This window comes from Agelaius tricolor, unplaced genomic scaffold, assembly GCF_023055355.1.
Source record: "Agelaius tricolor isolate 1412-34295 unplaced genomic scaffold, bAgeTri1.0.p SCAF_16, whole genome shotgun sequence".
NCBI lineage: Eukaryota > Metazoa > Chordata > Aves > Passeriformes > Icteridae > Agelaius > Agelaius tricolor.
In genome coordinates, this window is record NW_027269276.1 from 5,610,138 (window position 1) to 5,628,732 (window position 18,595).

General features: G+C 43.3%; 1 protein-coding gene across 2 annotated transcripts in view; it reads right to left on the bottom strand.

Annotated features, from left to right (window-relative positions):
- Positions 1–18,091, bottom strand: part of MCTP2 (multiple C2 and transmembrane domain containing 2) — a 125,372-nt gene extending 107,281 nt beyond the window's left edge. Inside the window, exons 1-4 of one of the 2 annotated variants that reach the window (XM_071441274.1) lie at positions 17,872–18,091; positions 16,775–16,829; positions 13,937–14,015; positions 12,114–12,312 (exon numbers count right to left, since the gene is read on the bottom strand). The gene's annotated coding sequence lies outside the window, so the exon portion shown is untranslated. Of the gene's footprint in view, positions 1–10,859; positions 10,983–12,113; positions 12,313–13,936; positions 14,016–16,774; positions 16,830–17,871 lie in introns of those variants that run through there. The other variant, XM_071441271.1, reaches the window with a different exon arrangement.
- Between the last annotated feature and the right edge of the window lie 504 nt (positions 18,092–18,595).

Genomic DNA, 18,595 nt, shown 5'->3' on the forward strand with positions numbered 1-18,595 from the left:
AATAGGATATTCACCCCAATCTCTGCCTGTCTGGCACATTCACTGATTTAAAACCTAATGCATGAGACATTGTACAAATTACAATAAAAGATAATCACATTTCCCTTATGCAACATAATATTTGGCTATGGAAAGTTCTAATATAAGTTTATAACCTCCATTAGGTTTATAATGTCTGAATTCAGTGCCCTGAGAAACAAGGCTGACAAGAAGGTGATAAGGGAGCAGGGGGAAAAGGGACTGAGGACATTTTTTCATATTTTTCTTTTATCTTTTTGCTATAAATTGAGTCTTCTGGCTCTAGGAGCCATAAATGAAATCATTCCTCCCTGGGAGAGAAAGGAAAATATCAGGGAAATAGCTCTCTGCTGGCTGAACAACCACTGCATGGGTGGTTATATCTGTAACAGAACACACCAAGTACCCCAGGTTTTTAATATCATTGTAGCTCAAGCACAGCCAAAGATAAACCATTACTGGGAATGGAATGACTTCTTGTAAAGAAACCAACACTTCCTTCTTTGCAATGGCTTATTTCAGTCCCTTATCTGGCAATGCTTTATGATAAGCACCAACAGCCACAGAGATAAGAAAATATCATCCAAATCAAGTAACCCTTTGTTGAGCATTACCAGTTTGCCCTGGAGATTTCCAAACCCAGCATCAGTTATTACAAGCATTGTGTCTCCTTTACAAAAAAAAAAAAGAAAAAAAAAAAACAACCAAAAAAAAAAAACCCAAAAAAAAAAAAAAAAAAAACAAACAAGTCCCAAGTGGAAGATTGGAAGGCTGAGCTGGGTGTGATCCCAGAAGGCAGCAAGGGACACTGAAATTCCCTACAATATGGACAAGCTGAGACAGCCTTTCCTCCCTGCAGCATATGGCAAATACCTGGACTTAAATTTGATAAGGCACCAGAAAAAAAGAATCTAATCTCAATCTGATTCTGCACAGGCTAATTACCCAGGGGAAATCAGTGTTAGAATTATTTTTAGCACTAGCAAGCATCACAGGGAGTGCACTGATGCAGTGCAGGTAAAATCTTCACTGCACAGGTGATTTGCTGCTAAAGCAGGGTCATGGCTTGGGCAGCTTCCAAATCTTCCCACTGAGCTTAAGCTTCCCTGTAGGGCTTCAAATGATGCCAGTCTGTGGATACAGATCCTGCTCTGCTGTAACAGATTCATTTGCAGAGCGTAGCAGGATGCTAAACTCAAATATATAAAATAAAATGAAGACTTGACCTGTTGCTGTCAGCCAAACTAGAACAAGTGCTTCGTAAGAAACAATTTTACATGCTTCAATGGAAACAAGATATCCAAAACAAACCAGCTTTATTTTCTTGATGTGGGATGAAAGAAATCTACAGTCTCTGCAGAAGATCACAAGTAACATCCAGGGTAAATACAAAGCCTAAAGAAAAGCCTGTTTGTTACATGCAGATAATAAAGGCATCTAAAGTAATATTTTCTATTTTAGGTTTGGGTTTTGTTGGTTTTGGTGGGGTTTGGGGTTTTTTCACAGATTCATGGGGTTTTAGGCTCTTTTAGATCCCATGCTTGGCTCTTTGATTTTTAATTGGCTCAAACATGATGAGTTTCATCTTTCACAAACACGTGAAACAAGCACACATCCTCCTCCACTTAGCAGCAAGAGAGGAACAGGCCCACTTTAACTCCTTAGAGGCTCTTTTGCACAATCTGGAGGGCTTTTTTCTCAACATTTATGAGCAGACAGTAACTAGGAGAAATAAGAGAACGACCAGCTGCTACAAGCATCTTAAAATAGCATCTGATAGTGAAAGTCACTGAGAAAATACCGTGCACCTGCCTCCAGCTTATGAAAGTATTGCTTTCATTTTGCTTCTGTCTTTTCTAAAACAGAAGAAAAATGATGAGTATGTGTAGAGGAAATGAAGGAGGAAGTGTTTGGGTGTATTTTTACAAATATATTTCACAAGTTCCTTCCACTCTTTGAGCTTCCTTCAAAATATTGTGGCTTGCAGTTGTACCTGTGCAAGCAAAAAGACCCTTCCAACCCTTCCAGTCAAATGTGTGAGACTGTACCAGAATGGGGCAATCAGATATGATCTTTACAGTGCAAACAACACCTGCTGGGCAGCAGAGCTCTCCAGGGACACCTGTGCACAAAGATCTGCTTCCTGCAGTGATGATGTGCACCTCAAACCAGACTCCAAGGGAGATCCTGGAGGGGCAGATCCTTCTCCTGAAGGCACTGTGCCATCTGCTGAGATCACACCAGCAGCTGGGACACTTGTTTCCCACTGACTGAAACTGGTTTATCATTTGTCTCATTGTTCCCAATCACATCAGAAAATCCCTGGGAATGCTGGCACCCGGAGGAGCAGGGGGAGAGGGAAAGCTGGTGAGCAGCAAGGGGAAGGAGAGGTGTAGGTACACACAGAGTAAGAATGAGGTAAAAAGAGCTCTAAATTAACTGGGCTCACATGAGGGACAACACAAAACCAGGATAGAAGCAGGTACAGACATGCTGAGAGAGCTGGTCCCCGTGGAGGAGCTCAGTTGGGAATCCAGCCCTGCAGCCTCCTCACTCTCTCCCCTTCCAGCCCCTGCTCACCTCCCTCATAACAAAAGGTTTATTTTTATAACAAGAGGTGCACAGAAATAGATCCTCCCTTTCCATAACTCTCAGGGAAAACAAACCTAGGAAGGAAATCAGAGACTCACTTCCACTGGAGGCCAAATCAACTCATGCCTTTTACTAGCACTTAAATCATATATTTCAATAAAAGCAGCTTGTGACTATACGCAAATTCCTTGTCCATATGCCAGAATTTCTCCCTAAATAACTACTATTACTGTCACACTTCTTATCAAATTTCAGTGACTATAGAGGAGAGGTCTATTAAAAGCTCTGTATGATTCTTTATTTAACAATTTACCAAAATAACCCAAAGAGAACGTTTTTGATTCATAAAAATGCCCTGATGACAACTTGAGCAGGACAAAAACCTACTGGTTTGCCATTTTTTTTTTTCTCCTTACTACATCATGTTCCTCTTTCCAACAGTGACATGGCACAAGCCAGGCTCAGAGCTGCACTTTATCTGCAGGTAAAGTGAACCAGTGTTTCTGCAGTCTTTTAATTCCCAAAGCAGGAGGCTGAAGATCCCTAAAGAAAAGAGAGTTTGGTGTGTTGCAGCACAGCACTGAATGAGGGAATTGCACCAGTAGCAGCCCTGATTTTCTGCAAGAGCAACAAGTCTCCCTACAGAAAACAAGAGCACTTAAATACCTGGAGTTGTGCATCACACTGAGAAAGTTAGAAGGGACACAGACAGAGAGAGCCCTTAGCAATCCCTTGGTGAAGTCAGGTGTTTGAGGGTCTCACCCTGGACAATAATTCACTACTTGAAATATAAAGAAGCCAATGCATACAACTAAAACCAGTCACGTTGCTCCCCTGAAGTCATGACAGCAAAGTGTTCAGCACACAAATGGCAGCAAACCCAAAGACTCCTTAAACTCCTTTAAACTTCCTTTTTCTCCAACTGTAAGGACTGAACATATGCCAGCACACATCTCTAAATGCCAGTCATTTTTCACAGGAAAGAGCCATCTTTGAGGTTTCACTTTCCATTCACCATCTGAGTTTTCAGCCTCCTGGCACTCCAAATCTGCACCTTGTCTCCAGTTTCTGTTACAGCATTACTTTCTCACTGAGAAGATCAGGTAAAGTTTGCAAATTTAATTCATCTTCATTGCAATTACACTTTGGTACTTCCAAAGTCTCAACATTGGGGTTTTGGTTTGCTAAAGATGAAGCCCCAACATACAGCCAGCAGCAGCAACATAAGAAAAAGCACAAACTATGATTCCAGTAACTATTTAAAGCTTGAATAAAAGACACAAAAATTAAAGCATAGGAATACTCTGCTGGAGTCAATAATAAGTGACCTGTTCAGGATTTTACTTGCAGAAGTTCAGAGAACCTCAACTACAGCAAAGCCTGGTTTTGTTAATTCTGGCTCCTGGAAGTGATCCAATCAGAAAAGCTCCACGAAACAGGAATATTATCATTGCTGAGCTTGGATGACACCTGATGAAACAATTTAAAATTCACTTTCAGCTTTTCTATGATTCAATACGACACACCTGCTCCGTGAAAACCTGCAGACACATTATATGGAGCCCTTAAAAAACTACCTGGGCCTGATTCATCTGAGGCATATTTGCCATGGGCAGGGTGGGGTAGATTGCTAACTTTAAACACCTTCCCTTAATCATATTTACAGCTCTTGCTGCCCAACCACGCTGGCTTCTCCTTTGTACACTGCTACCACCATGGGGTTTTTTTGTATGGTTTTAATCCTCCTTTCATGCACACATAGCTCCAGGCAGGATAGCTTAGAACTGGATCAAGCTGACCACTTGTCATTATCGTGCTCCATTCACATATTCTCAAAGTAAGTGTTAAGTGCACAAATTATGACTACTTAGCCCCTAATTAACCAACAAAACACTGGGTTTATAATCATGGATGTTTAGTTCTGGTGAATACTGACTAAAAGGTATTTTAATTCAGCTGTCATAATTATACAATTTCCTGGTTTGGCTCATGGATTAAAATCGCATAAAGCGCAAATCCAGAACTTTTCAACAGGTGTCAATAAACCCTTTAAAGATGTAGTAATGTTTTTTTAAATGGATTTAAGAGCTATTCACATTTCAATTCCTCCATCTAGCAGATATGGACGGGAGTCACCAATCTGGCAAGTGTCTTGAAATACAAACTGCTCATGGTCAGCTGAACAGATTTTCTGGTTCAAACAACTTTTGCACCCAAGTAGGTGAATGTTTGATCAGCTTTCATTTGCTTACTATCAAAGACCAGGCAGATTATTTGTTAAATGCTACTGTGAAGCATTCGGTGAATGGGAGGAACCAGAAGCATTCCTGAACACAAATCCTTGTAGAGAGATTTGTATCTTACGGTTTTACAGAGTTGAAGAAAATTCAGCCACTTATACAATAAAATAAATTAAGATCGCACCACAAGCACAAAGGCACCATTCCCACTATTTGAATTTGAGTAGGGAGCATTTATTCTAAAATAATTACAAGCAATCCCAAATAGCAGGAATCTACAAAATCCACTAGAATATATAACTGGAATTAGATGTTTGCATTCAAAAAGGAAAACAAGACAAAATAAAACTCTCCAGTTAATTGTTTCCAAGTCGAAGAAACTGGGAACAAAGCCTGCTATTGAATGAACATTAATGATCTGCCATTTGGATCTGCAGATGTTTCCCATGAGGGAAGACAGCAAAAAAACATTCCTCTTCAAACCGAGGGAAGCAGTGACAAGGGGATGAGTTATGTTCATTCATTTGGATACTTTTATTTGAAATTGTCAAAACCATTAGGTTCAATAAGATTTTACTTCAAGGGGAACCTGCATCCAATAAAATTTCAAAGAACTGAGCTCTTATTCTCTCCTCACTTAAACCCAAATGAGTCAGACTTTCAAAAAAAAGAACTTTCACAACCGTGATAAAGTGAGCTGAGAGAGAGACTGCCCCATCCTCGCTGACAGCTCTTGATCATCACCACCTCCACATCAATGGCAACACAGACAAATGCCTGCTCAAATAAATTAGCGTGGCCCCCTCATTTCCATTCACCCCTATTAAAAGATTATCAAACAATATAGATTATGTGCCCTGCCTAGAAACTTAGCTTCTAGAGCAGGGCTTATCTATCTGGGAGGAGAGAATGAAAGTGCACACTCATAAATCCTACAAAGACAGAGCTACTTTGTGTCTTAGTTTATGGCGCTACGCAAAAGCAGAACTGCTTTATTTCTAAATTTGCTCTGATCTCAAGGCAGTAAAACTATACAATTCCAAGAATTCCCAAACAGTGAAATTTTCCCAAACCTAAAGTTTCCAGTAAAGCAAAATTTACTCCACAGACTACATCTATAGTTCTAGGAGTGGGCAACAGGAAGAATTGTCAAGGGTACAAGTGCTTCCCAGAAAGGAAGGATATGAATAAGATCTCCCTTTATTTCTCCCCATCCCAAAAGGCCAACAAAACCAAACAAAGATCTCAAAAGCAACGTTAGTATTTAGCTTGCATTTTATCAAGTTGTTTTTGTGGGAAAGTGAAAACAAGCCAGTGAAGGAGCATCTGTGTAAATACACAAGAACCAGGCACCCACCACGGCAGGAGGAAAAGTCACCCCCTGGGTCACCATGCTCCAGCTCTCACCACCACTGACCAAAACACCAGGAGCAGAAAGCTAATTCATTACTTTGAACTGAAGACCACCAGAAATTGTTACCCAGAGGCTCTCCTTTAAGGCCAAAAGTGGTCACAGAGTACATTCAACCTACTGAACATGAGGGTCCTCTCTGGTGGCAGGAGGGGTTGGACACCTCCGTGACCAGACTGGAAGATCCAGCTTCAGTTCCACAGGCAGACTTGAAGACTCTGAGCTCTGGGGTCTGTTTTCCTCAGAAGTGAATAGGAAAGCACAGACACAATTTGTCCCCATCAGTCCCCACCTAGGGTTTGACAGGAGGCAGTGAAAGAATCAGAGCAAGGGTTAAAAAAATTGCCTAAAGGTCAGCAGGCTGCTTATGTGAAGGAAAGAACAAAAAAAGTCTTCTTAGAAAAGCAGCGTGCATTTAAAAAATAGAAATTAAAACTGAAATTATTACATTTTCCCACAATAATCCAATTATTTCAAAATGGAGCTTTGCAGCAGTATAGCCTTGCAAAAGGTCAACTTCATCTGTGCTCTTTACAGATTACATTTATGAATAGCCAGTTAATCAAAACTTAAGGAAACACAGCATACTATTTACTTGAGTATTTTTTCCCCCAAGTATGGAAATTGAAGCTGCATCTAATGTTCACCTGTTTGAAACTATTCCAGACAAAACAGCAGTGATCCCAGGAAAAACCATCCAAATTTCCATCACGCATAGGGCGCAAGGGGACCATATCACTCCAAATATCCACTTAGCCCAATAAGCTGCCTCTAACTCTGACCAAAAACAGATGCTCAGGGAAAGACTGTAAGGTCACAAAATCATATTGTGATTCTGCCTGCAAAATAATCCTTGTTTCCAGGAATCTGTGATTTAGGAGCCGCTTCAGCTAGAAATTGTACCTGCATCTTTGTGATTAACAGCCCCTGGCGTTTTCTCTCTTAATTTGCCAAACAACTTTTAAAATTCATTTATATCTTTAACAGGAAGGTATTGGAGTAATGAGCTGCACAGATAAATTATGCTTGTGTGAAGCAGAAGCATAATTTAGCTATGGAAGATTTGTTTTTATTGAAGAGGATCTTAGGGAAAAAAAAATCTTTGAATCTTGCTCATTTACTCTTACCTCTTTAACATCTTGAATTATGTGAAATTATAAATAATTGTTCTCTGTTTACTCCACATCACTCAGACTGTTCCCACTCCTGCATTCTCCTCTCTAATGATCTCTCTTAATTGAAAGAGAGGTTCATTCAAGGAACCTGGTTACTGTTACACCATCCAAACATCTGACCTGGCACATACCACAGGCTTTTTTCCCCCCTCCAAGATAATTGATTTGTCTGAATATATAATGTAGTGCAAAACAACCTAAGTTCAAAACCATCTAGGAATGTTTCAAGAAAAGGTAATTAACATCTAATTTTCTACAGTCTTTACAAATATTTTACCAAGTACTAACTAAGTTGAAAGAATAGTTTAAAGGGTTTGAAAATTACCTCTGGCTGTGTAGCTTTTTAAAGGACTGAAGTTTTTGATTAAGAAAAATTTGTAATCTCTAAATATTAAAAAAAAAAAAAAAAATAGAGCAAGACCCTCCTTTATATCACTCCAGAGCAAGTTTTTGATGAGTTACTGTAAATACAATTCTATTCCTGCAAGTGTTTACCCTGGCACAGCAAGGCACGAGGCCACAGGGGTGGCAAAAGTCAAATGTGCTTCAGGAGGTGACATCCTCAGGGCAGGACAGACAGATTGCACATCCACAGTGCCTTGCAGCTCACAAGACACCCAATATCCAGGGAAAATAGAGAACATCTAACAGCAACAAAGTCTCTATCAACAAAGCTTCCTTAGTACTGATCCCTAAATTGGACCAAAACCATCTGCCCACGCAGCAATCAACCCACTCCGTGGCTATGCTGGTGAACCTGTAGTTACACCCAAGCTAATTTCTCCAAGGCAGAAATTGCCAGGTATATAAAAAGGTGATTAATCATTTGATCTAACATGGGAGACTTGGCCCAGTTTCTCTTGTCACTCGTGGTTCTCATTAGAACCCTCACACAGAAGATAATGGGGAGTTAATTCTTATGTAGATCACAGAAAATCTTCTGTGGGTTACAGTGAAGAAAGCCTTGATATTGAGACATGTAAATTGTCCAAATATGAATATTCCATCTGGTTCTATGATGATTTTACAGCATCAACATCTCAGGGAACAGAGGTGCACTCAGGACCAGCTGTTATACTGATACATGATTTAAAATCAGAGTTCAGGGCACTCATGGCTTCAACATCTCCACAATCCTGAAACGACTAGTTAAGCCTTAAGAAACAGACCCCTTGGGCCCAGGGAACATTTAAATGCTTAAGTTGAATAGGAAATAGTTGAATAGATTGAAAAAAAAAATGTTCTTTTTCTTATAAACAAGCTCCTATGCAAGCGTGTTATCTAATAAGTACAACTGGAAGTAAAATGGGAATGTGGGACGAGTGCCAACGTAAATCCTCCAATTCTGAGGAAATCAGGGGCAATTTTCCACTCAAGGGTGGAAACAACAGAGAGGAAATGCAGAGCATACTTGGCATGCTTTGCTCTCCTCTGCTGAGGTAAAGATTCCCTCTCCCCTGTGTCCAGGCAGAGAGACCCCAGGGACTGAGACCCCCAACCCTCTGCACTTTGGGAGGCTGAGTTTCAAAATCTCATACTAGAATTAGTTCATGGTACAGGTGATGGGCGAACAAAACAGTTAGAACCCAGAAATTCTCACAATGAAGTGACAGCACAAGTTGTTACACACATCCTGCCTGAATTTGACAGCCACTGGTGGGGGCCTCATGCCAACCTTCTGCTGTCTATGAAAATTAAAGTTAAAATGGGCAAATCTGCACAGTGTAGACTGAAGGAGGAGAAGCAGACACTCAGTATTGCCTGGAAATGTCAGTGGGACCAACCAAGAAACTTCTGGGGTGAGGTTTATCCTCTGTCCCAAGCCCACTCCAGCACACACACAATCTGACTCCAGCTCCACCAAATCCCACTGAACTTCAGCATCCAAGGTGCAACCACTGCTCTCCCCAGGAGTGTTCCTTGGCTAAGCAGGTAGATTTTTTTTAATAATCATCTGTTCAAGTAAGAGGTGCAGTTAGTCCAAAAGCAGCTGCTTACATTACCAAATGCAAAAGATACTGGGAAAAAAAAAACCCGCAGTGAAATGAGTGAAATTGAGCCAGTTATGGTTCTAATTACCTTAAATGACATTATAAGCAACACTTCTAGCACTGGCACAGCCTCATTCACTGTCCCAGGAGGAGATGATTACAGGAATCCCTGGGCTGTTTAGACACCCACCTTCCTGTCAATGACAGTGGTGCCTCTCCTCATGCCCTTGTTTATAATTGACACCTTAAACCCACACATCTACAAACTATACCAGAGCTCTTTTAATATAATCAAAGTTAAACTTGTCTAAACTGCATAAAATTTACCATTCTTATTTTTCAAAAAGCACAAAATTGTCAAGAAATAAAGTGAAAATTTCCTCCCTGCATAATTTTTGGTTTTTTTCTTTCCACAGGCAAAGTGAAACTAGACATCCTGAATCCATCTTCAGGTTACAGCACATGCAAGTTTATTTGCTTTATGATAAGCTATTTTATGATGGCATTGAACAGCAGCAAGAAATCAAACAAGTAAGATTATTACTCAAATACACTCATTCATCTTGACAGTTAAATCAACTCACTCAACAGTATCGTTTCTGAGAATTACTGCAAAATGCATGATAAATTCTACAGTTTAATCACAGTAACCTAATAGTATATAGATATCCAGGTAAGAACTTTCATTTTCTTAACGCCACGTAGCAGCAATTCAGCTATCAGTGAGCTTTGACCAACTGTCATAAAGCTAAAGGCACCAACTGGATCCCTGCCAGTTGCCATAGTTGTGCTAAGCAAATATCAATGAAAATTCACACTAGTTCTCATTACAATCGTACGAACAGCTCTTAAAAAAAACCAAAACAAACCAAAACAAAAACCTATGCCTTACGCACTACATTTCCCTCAAAGTTACCCTTAAAACAACCCCGCTATGTCAATGCACTAGTGTGAATGTTCTACTTGGTTGTTTGTTTTTAGTTTAGGGATTGTTTTATTATTACTGTTAAGTGGCTTATTTATTTAGTCAAAGTCAACAGCCAACCAACTCAATTTCAGCCAGCAAGGGCACATGGGGATGCACCGGCTCAGTGAGAGCTGCCTGAGGAAGCAGAGAATTTACCCAGCATCATTTTTTCACATCAATGACAACTAAAAGCATTATTCGCACAAGGTGCGAGTGCCAGGAGCAGCATCACACAGCCAAAAAAGCGAAGGGACCCCGAGCGTGCCGCGGCGGCGTTCGTTCTGCAGGGCGCCTGGGGAAGCACCAGCAGCGAACAGAGAGAGAGACCGAGCTGGCAGAGACACGCCAGACCTCAAAACAGCAAACAAACAACGAGAAAAAAAACCCAAACTAAAACCCAAACTACAGAACCTCCCTCCCCGAACCTGCCGGGCTGCCCTGTCCGGGCGCGCTCCCGTCCTTTACCTGCCGGCCGCGCCCGCCGCCGCCCATCGGACCCGCTCCGCCGCTCCCGGCCGGGCACGTGTGGCTGTCGCCGCTGTCACCGCCGCCCCGTGTGGCCCTGTCCCCGTCCCTGTCCCCTCCCGCCTGCCGGGGCGGTGCCGCCGCCGGCGCCTCCCTGCGCGCTCCGCTGCCCGCCCGCCCCCGAACCTCCGGGGCTGCCCGCAGCCCGCCCCGCCGGCATCGGCCGCGCACCGCTTCCCGGGCATCCCCCTGGAGCATCCCGCTGGGCATCCCCCTGGAGCACCTTCCTGAGGCATCCCTCTGGAGCATCCCCCTGGAGCATCCCCCTGGGCATCCCCTTGGAGCATCCCCCTGGAGCACCTTCCTGAGGCATCCCTCTGGAGCATCCCTCTGGAGAATCCCCCCTGGAGCATCCCCCTGGAGCATCCCCCTGGGACAGCCCCTTGGAGGATCCCCCTGGAGCATCTTCCTGAGGCATCCCTCTGGAGCATCCCCCTGGAGACTCCCCCCTGGAGACTCCCCCCTGGAGCATCCCCCTGGGACGGCCCCTTGGAGGATCCCCCTGGAGCACCTTCCTGAGGCATCCCTCTGGAGCATCCCCCTGGGACAGCCCCTTGGAGGATCCCCTTGGAGGATCCTTCTGCAGCATCCTCCTGGGACATCCCCTTAGAGGATCCACCTGGAGCATCCCCCAGGGGCATCCTCCCGGGGCAACCCCTTGGAGGATCCCCCTGGAGCATTGCCTTGGAGGATTCCCTGGAGCATCCCCTCAGAATATCCCCCTGGAGCATCCCCTCAGAATATCCCCCTGGAGCATCCCCCTGGAGCATCCCCTCGGAATATCCCCCTGGAGGATCCCTCCACAGGTCCTGTCACTCACAGCATCACCCTCCCCCCTCCCGGACCTGCATCCTGCCCACCCACCCCACACCAAGACCAAAGCATCAAACTCCCACCAAAGCCAACACCCCAGGGACATCGGGGATGGTGCTGGTAAAGGGCAGGGACTGGCAGCACTGCCCTGGAGAGCTCTGGGCGAGGGTGGAGCTAGGAAGGAAACTACACGAATGACGACAGGCCAAGGGAAATGCAATCAACAGCAGCGCTGCTGCCCTGTAACACTTGCTCTTGGCTGCATCTCCCTACAGGTTTTTTCGGCAGCATCTCCAGGTACCTGACTGCAGGGAACGAAGAGCTGCAGCCGTGTTGCAGGCAAGGAAACTGAGGCAGGATTGGGTAAGGTGCTGAGCTTACCTGGCGTGTCTGCCCCTGAAACGTGGTCCCACACGTGTTTCTTCATGAGTTTGCCACAGCGTGGAAAGGCAAACGCCTCCCAACAACACCTTCAGTGCCAGGGTGTTTCTGGAGCAGGCTGGGTCACGCACCTTCCCGGAGAGCTCACCCAGTCACCACTCCCACCTGCCCTGTTCAACATCCCTGGAGCGTGGTATCACTGCAGGAGGTGCAGAACAATGAAATGGGGAAGGACAGGCTTGTGGTGGAACATATTTACATTCCATACATGTCATTCTGATCAGAAATTACACCTCTTGCAGCTGACGTAGTGACACCCATCTCACACCATCGTGTGAAACTTGGTGATGTAACCACCTTGTGTCATTGCAAAAGAGAAATGGTCTGGGAGCTGTGGGAAGGGTGTCACAGTGCAAAGAATTGTTCTCTAACCACTGAATAAAAATGCGGGGAAAACATAAAAACCATTATTCCAATTCTTTCAGCAAAATCTGGAGAGGAAGAATTCACACCTATGCACAGTCCCATATGGATTCACAAAAAGAGGCCCAGGAGCCATCAGTTCAGGAGCTGGGAGCTACACATCAGGAAGATTATTACTTGAACACGTGAGCAATTTTAGAGGAACTGGAAAAAAAACCTGGCAATGCTTTATTTTGCCTCCTGACTTAAAGGTCATGTTTGAAGGGCCAGATCCTGATGTTCCAGCACAAGCTCAACAACAACACTGGTTACTGCAGGCAGTGTTACAGGTATACAGCAACCCCTAAATTGCATAAACCTTCCCAAAGTTTGTCTGCATGATGAATAGGACAGCTTTACTCAGCTCATGCAATCAAAAATCTAAGGGGAAGTTGGCTGAGATCAGAAAGCTAATCAACGAGCTCAGCTGAAAACAGAGAAGAAAGGAAACTCGTGGCACTAATGTTTTTGTTTTCCTTTCATCTAAACCAAGAAAAATATCAGCTTCAGATAATTAGATAAGTTTAGAACTAAAACAACACAACCTTTAAAACACTTTTCTCTTAGGTGTGTGATCCCACAAAATGTGTATCAAATATAGTTCTGTGCATGTTTTGTCAAAGGCTGCAGCCAAGAGAGAAAAAACTGTACACATGCCCAAAGGCAATCTAATAAAGGTGGCTGCTGATTTAGGGAGTAGCAAAGGAAAGCAGCTTGTGTGTGCCTCTGCCAAAATGAAATGTAACAGTGCTCCTTGGATGCAATAGGAGAAAGAGAAATAAAATTCTCATAGCCAGTATGAGAAAAGCTTGCCACGACTTAGTGGCATTAAAGAGATAAATTGATTAACTGTCACAAGATTACCCAAATATGGGCTTTGCAAAACATGAGCTTGAGAAATTTTCTTGTCTTAGGCATCACGTAGCTGTATTAAAGATGCTGATAAGGCCACAGAATGCTGAATATCAAGTTCTTTGTTACTTCACTGCTAACTAAGAGAAAAAAAGGAGGACAGTGCTGGGAAGATCCTTGGCATAGGAGCTTGACATCACTGGCAGGCTAAGGGGAAGAGAGGGGGAAACGTGAAACTTTGGAAAGGTCACCAAAACATCAACCTGAGGGTATTCTATGGATTTATCCAATGTAATCTGAAGTCATCAAGAGCCAAGATATGCATTATTATAACAATAAGTCATTAAGTATGACTTAAAGATGAGCACTAATTAAATCCCCCTGTAAAACACTTTGTCAAAAAAAGAAAAAAAGGCACAGTTAAAAATACAGCTAACAGAAGAACTTCAGCATGAGAAATTGAAATATGTATGTCTAAACAAGATTTCTTATTAGCTTTCCATACTCACAAGGAGCCCCTGTACACCTTCTCTTCGTGCACACAAATGTTTTTCTTCTGGATTTTATTAAGGATGTCATTATCAATTCCTGTGAGGGAAGAGAAAAATATATAATTGAGAACTATAGTTGGCGTTATCAAATCCTACTCATCTTTTGTGTGAATATCTCATTTTCTCAGGAGGGAAAGAAGACCTGTCTTCTCAGCAAAGGAAAAAAACCACAACTTTTCTTCTTTGCCTGCATTTTCTTACCCTGTATTCTGAAATGCTGTATGCTGAAAGAAAAAATGACCTTCTCAGCCTTTACCAAAACCTGGCCAATGTGGATCAACGTGAGGCTGCTGAAAATAATGAGTTTAGCTCCTTTCTTAATTACAGGTTCAGCTGCAACCTTTCAGAGAGGCAGCAAGTGAACAATTTCTACCCAGCCCACCCCTCTGCACAGCCTGTTTGTAGCAGCACTTCTTTAGGGTTGTGAGGAAGAGACATGAGGGCACAAGGAGATCGAATCGCAGAAGAAAACAGTCACAGAATGGTTTGGGTTGAAAGGAACCTTAAAGCTCACCCAATTCCAGCCTCCTGCCCTGGGCAGAGACAGCTCTCACTAGAACAAGTGGCTCAATCCACTTCAGCCTGGCCTTGGACACTGCCAGGGATGGGGCAGCCACAGCTTCTCTGGCACCCTGTGCCAAGACCTCATCAATCTCACAGGAAAGAATTTCTTGTGCATATCTAACCTGAATTTCCCTCCTGTGTAAGTTAAAACTCCTTTTCCTGACCCTGCTGGCAGCGTATCTGCTAACAAGTCTTTGGAGCTCCATCAAGTTAAAAGCTTGTCAGTAATTCCTCCTCTTATCTCACCTACGAGTGGAAGGTGTTCGCTGGAAGCACCATCAGAAGCTTTGAAGATGCTCTTATCAGGATTTTGAGCAATTCTGTTTGCACCCACCTGCTCACCACCAGCTTTGCTGATGTGTTTACAGCACTTGGCTTGACAGATTGCCTGGGACATGTGTGGGCCTGGGACACAACCCCTCAGCCACGCAGCTGATAAAGGCTTTTCAAAACCCCAAAGTGAAATCTCCTGCAAGAGTCGAGTGTTATGTCTCATTTCTTTTGGACAGGTGGGTCCCAGAGAGCTGGTGACCCCAAATACAGAATTACAAGTCCCTAAGTTGCAGCCCATTTTCCTTGCAGCTGAGCACCTGGTTTACAGGCAGAATTTGGAGCAGGACCAAGGGTGTGTTTGCTCCCAGCTCTTTGAGTGTTAAGCCATTCCCAGAACACAAACTAAGCCAACTGCAAGGTTTAAGTCATTCTGTGCAATTGCACAAATAAATGCACTCAAGACTTTAGGAGACTTAAGCATGTCAGTAAGTCTGGGATTAATAAATGAATAATGATAATTAGTTATGGCTTGACTACTTTCAGCTCCAACAGGTTACCTTGAAAAACCACATATTTTCAATCCCACTTAATGTCATTATGATTCACCTTATCAGTTAAACGTGTGATACATTCTTTAGGGCTGGATTTTCTGCTCTGAAATGTCACTGACCATTTTTTTGTCTCTGCCCATGTGGCATTTCCACAGCTCACCTGAGCCTAAACTTCACAGAAATGAAACCATCACAGCCTCAACCTTCCTGCTCACTTTTTCAATCCCATGCCCGTGTTTGTGTGCAGCTTCACCATTTGAGCAGCACTGACAACATTTCCATCAGCTGTACAAGGATAGAAAGAACAAAGATGTGAGACAATTGTTTCAACCACTCAGGATTTTCATTATTAGCTTTTAAATGCCACTTAAACAGGCTGTATTTTGTGACAGAATTTATATTTCAGAATCTATGCAGTCATTTTCCTGACAACCCATTGAGCAGCAATGTTGGGGGACTGTTTCTTGTGCAAACAATGAGCTTTTAGAACATTTGAAAATTCAGCTTCTGATTCATCCCAAGAGTAGAGCAGAGCTGAGCAGTGGGTCTGTGGGCTCCTGAGACCAGATGACAACTTCTAAAACAAGAGTGTAGTCAGGGATTTAAATAAGGGACTGTATCCAGGAATCTCCAAGGAATTTATCAGCATTAATCAATGCATCCTCATACATCTCAGAAGTATTTTCAGAAAAAAAGGCTGATACAAGCAAAGGGTTTTTTTTTTTTTATCATTGGCTCAGGATTAGACAGGAAACCAGTGAGAGTCAGGGGTAAAATATGAAATCTCAATCCTTCCAATAATATCAAAGTGTTTGGTAGGGGAGGAGATGATGAGTGACTTATTTTGGTTGGGTTTTTCTGCTTGTACTTCTTGAAAAGGGAAAACTAAACCCTGGTGTTTGTAGCTCCCTGCCCCAAGCTCTTACCAGAGCTCCAGTGAGACATTTGGTCCTTCAAAGAGGGGAGGTTGGCACCTCACAAGCTATGGAGAGAGTGAGTTATGCAAATAAGTTCTGAACACAGGGCTGGAAAAATGAAAAAAAAAAACCACACACACACACACAAAAAAAAAAAAGCCCCAAAGCAGTCTTTCAATATTTTTGTAAAATTTCCCCTGATTATCCTCTCCCCATTCTTTCAAGTACAGAGTTGTTACAAGCTGATTACTGGTGTACCATCATCTCTGCCTTCTCACAAAGTGATCCTCCTGGGAAGAAGATACAAACACAAACTAGGGATTAATGGTGTGCTCCAGACCTAGTCCTGAATTTAGAGAACAGAGCATGGGGCTGGGAGTGAATGTAAGGAAGAGTTTTGTTCTTTTCCAGACTCTACCAGGTAAGGAATTCTTTTCCTTTATGTCTCTTTTCAGCAAAATGCATGTTCAAGAAAGAGAGTATTTTCCTACCTTGAACCATGCCTGTTGGAACTGGCATTTGCTCATAAGTTGTGATCTGGGGTAGCTGAAGGAAGAAAGGTACACAGGTTTTAACACAACAGTTTTCAACTGTATTTTCTAAAATTTGACAGCTAAAACTCAAGGTTTACATTCCTCACAACTGACCTGAATCAGGAAAAGGAGCTATTTGCCCTCTTATTTATGTTAATGTTTTGGGGGGTTTTATCACTTGATTATAGCACAAAACTCTCACTAAGCTGAAATCCATAGTGAAAAACTGGAGCACAGCAGGTCTCATCCCTGCTGGTAATGCATATTTCCAGTGCATTGTTTAATCAGAATAACATATTACTGTTGACAATAAGGGTTAGTCTTGTACATGCTCCTAGATGTTGAATGAGTTTTTCAATGTTAAGGTTCCTGGATCAGAACAAGTGTTTACATGTAGGCATGGCCACAGATTTACTTAAAACCTCACCTACTGTTGCTCTCCAGGTGTTATCCCATGAGCAAACAGAAAGGCTTTGTTTTACAAAACACTGACCTATGGACTCTTCTTAAATTCAATTACTTGAGTCTTTTAAATTCAATTACTTTTTAACGTTAAAGACCCAGAAATTACCAAAGGTGAGCTGAGAACTACCACAACTAAGCCAAATTTGGTTTGAGAATGGCAAGTTAAGGTGACAAGCCTGCAAAGCCAGGCCAGGTGTCACATACCTCCTTGGAGCCACCAGCAGACAGATCCCTGAGGGTCCTGCTGGACTTGTTAAAGCCTACCCTGCTTGCCATGCCAAGGACAGCTGCTCTTGCCAAGGAGGTTATCAATGCCATCTGCACGCTGCTCCCCCGTGCCAAACATCATCACACACAGACCTGTCAGCAGGGCTGCAGCTGTGAGAGCTCATTAATCCTCTTCTGTCAAAATGAACTGCACTGGCAGAGCCCTGCTAATTAAACTCCTTCACCTTCCTCCCCTGGCTGCTGCAGACACGTCCTAACTACCTCGTTCAGAGCATCTCCAGTCCCCACATCCCTCTCCTGTCCTGGGCTGCTCCGGGGAGGCTGCAGATGACTAAATCTGTAGGAGGGGTAATAAAACTCACCAAGCAAAGCACAGCTCCTGTGCTTCAGTGTGATATGATCAGAAATGCTAAAACCCAGCAGTGCCCATGAGCAGGCCCCGTTTGGAGACGTGCCAGGTGTGATCAAAGGCTGCCCCTCACCCTGCTCCCAGCCATTGTTCTCCAGGACAGCGATTCCTAACGGGAGAGGTGCTCTGCACAGGGGCTGACAGGCTTCAAAGCAGGTCTGTCATCCAGGCAATCTTCAGAACAGCCTGAGAGGAGGGCAGGAAATTGTGTCAGAACAAGGAAATGATAAGAATAACTGCCTATTTTTGTAACTATGAATTTGTTGGTACTGGATCATCCCACTGATCCATCAATTTCCCTGCCCTGCCTCTGTCAGGGACCAGAATTTGTCAGAGCTGAGGAAAGTGGAAACCCCACAGAAGGAATAGGGGCAATTGCACAATGCTGGAAGTTCAGGGAATTTGTGCTCAGCAGCTTCAGGAGTGGTTGTGTTTGTAAATGAAAGCACAATACCCAGGAGCAATTATTCTAGCTGTGTTTTTCCTACTTCGTCAGTCTGCGTGCTCCAGAATATAAACAGGAATACTGAATTACAGTAACTGGTGACTCTCTGTTTCCCAGCAAGGCCAGTGGGCTCTGATTCCCATCCTCTTGGCTTGTTGTGAACCAGATCTGATCATTTCCCAGCCTACCTAGGAAAACCTACCAGGGATGCAAAGCAAAGAGTTCTCCCTGT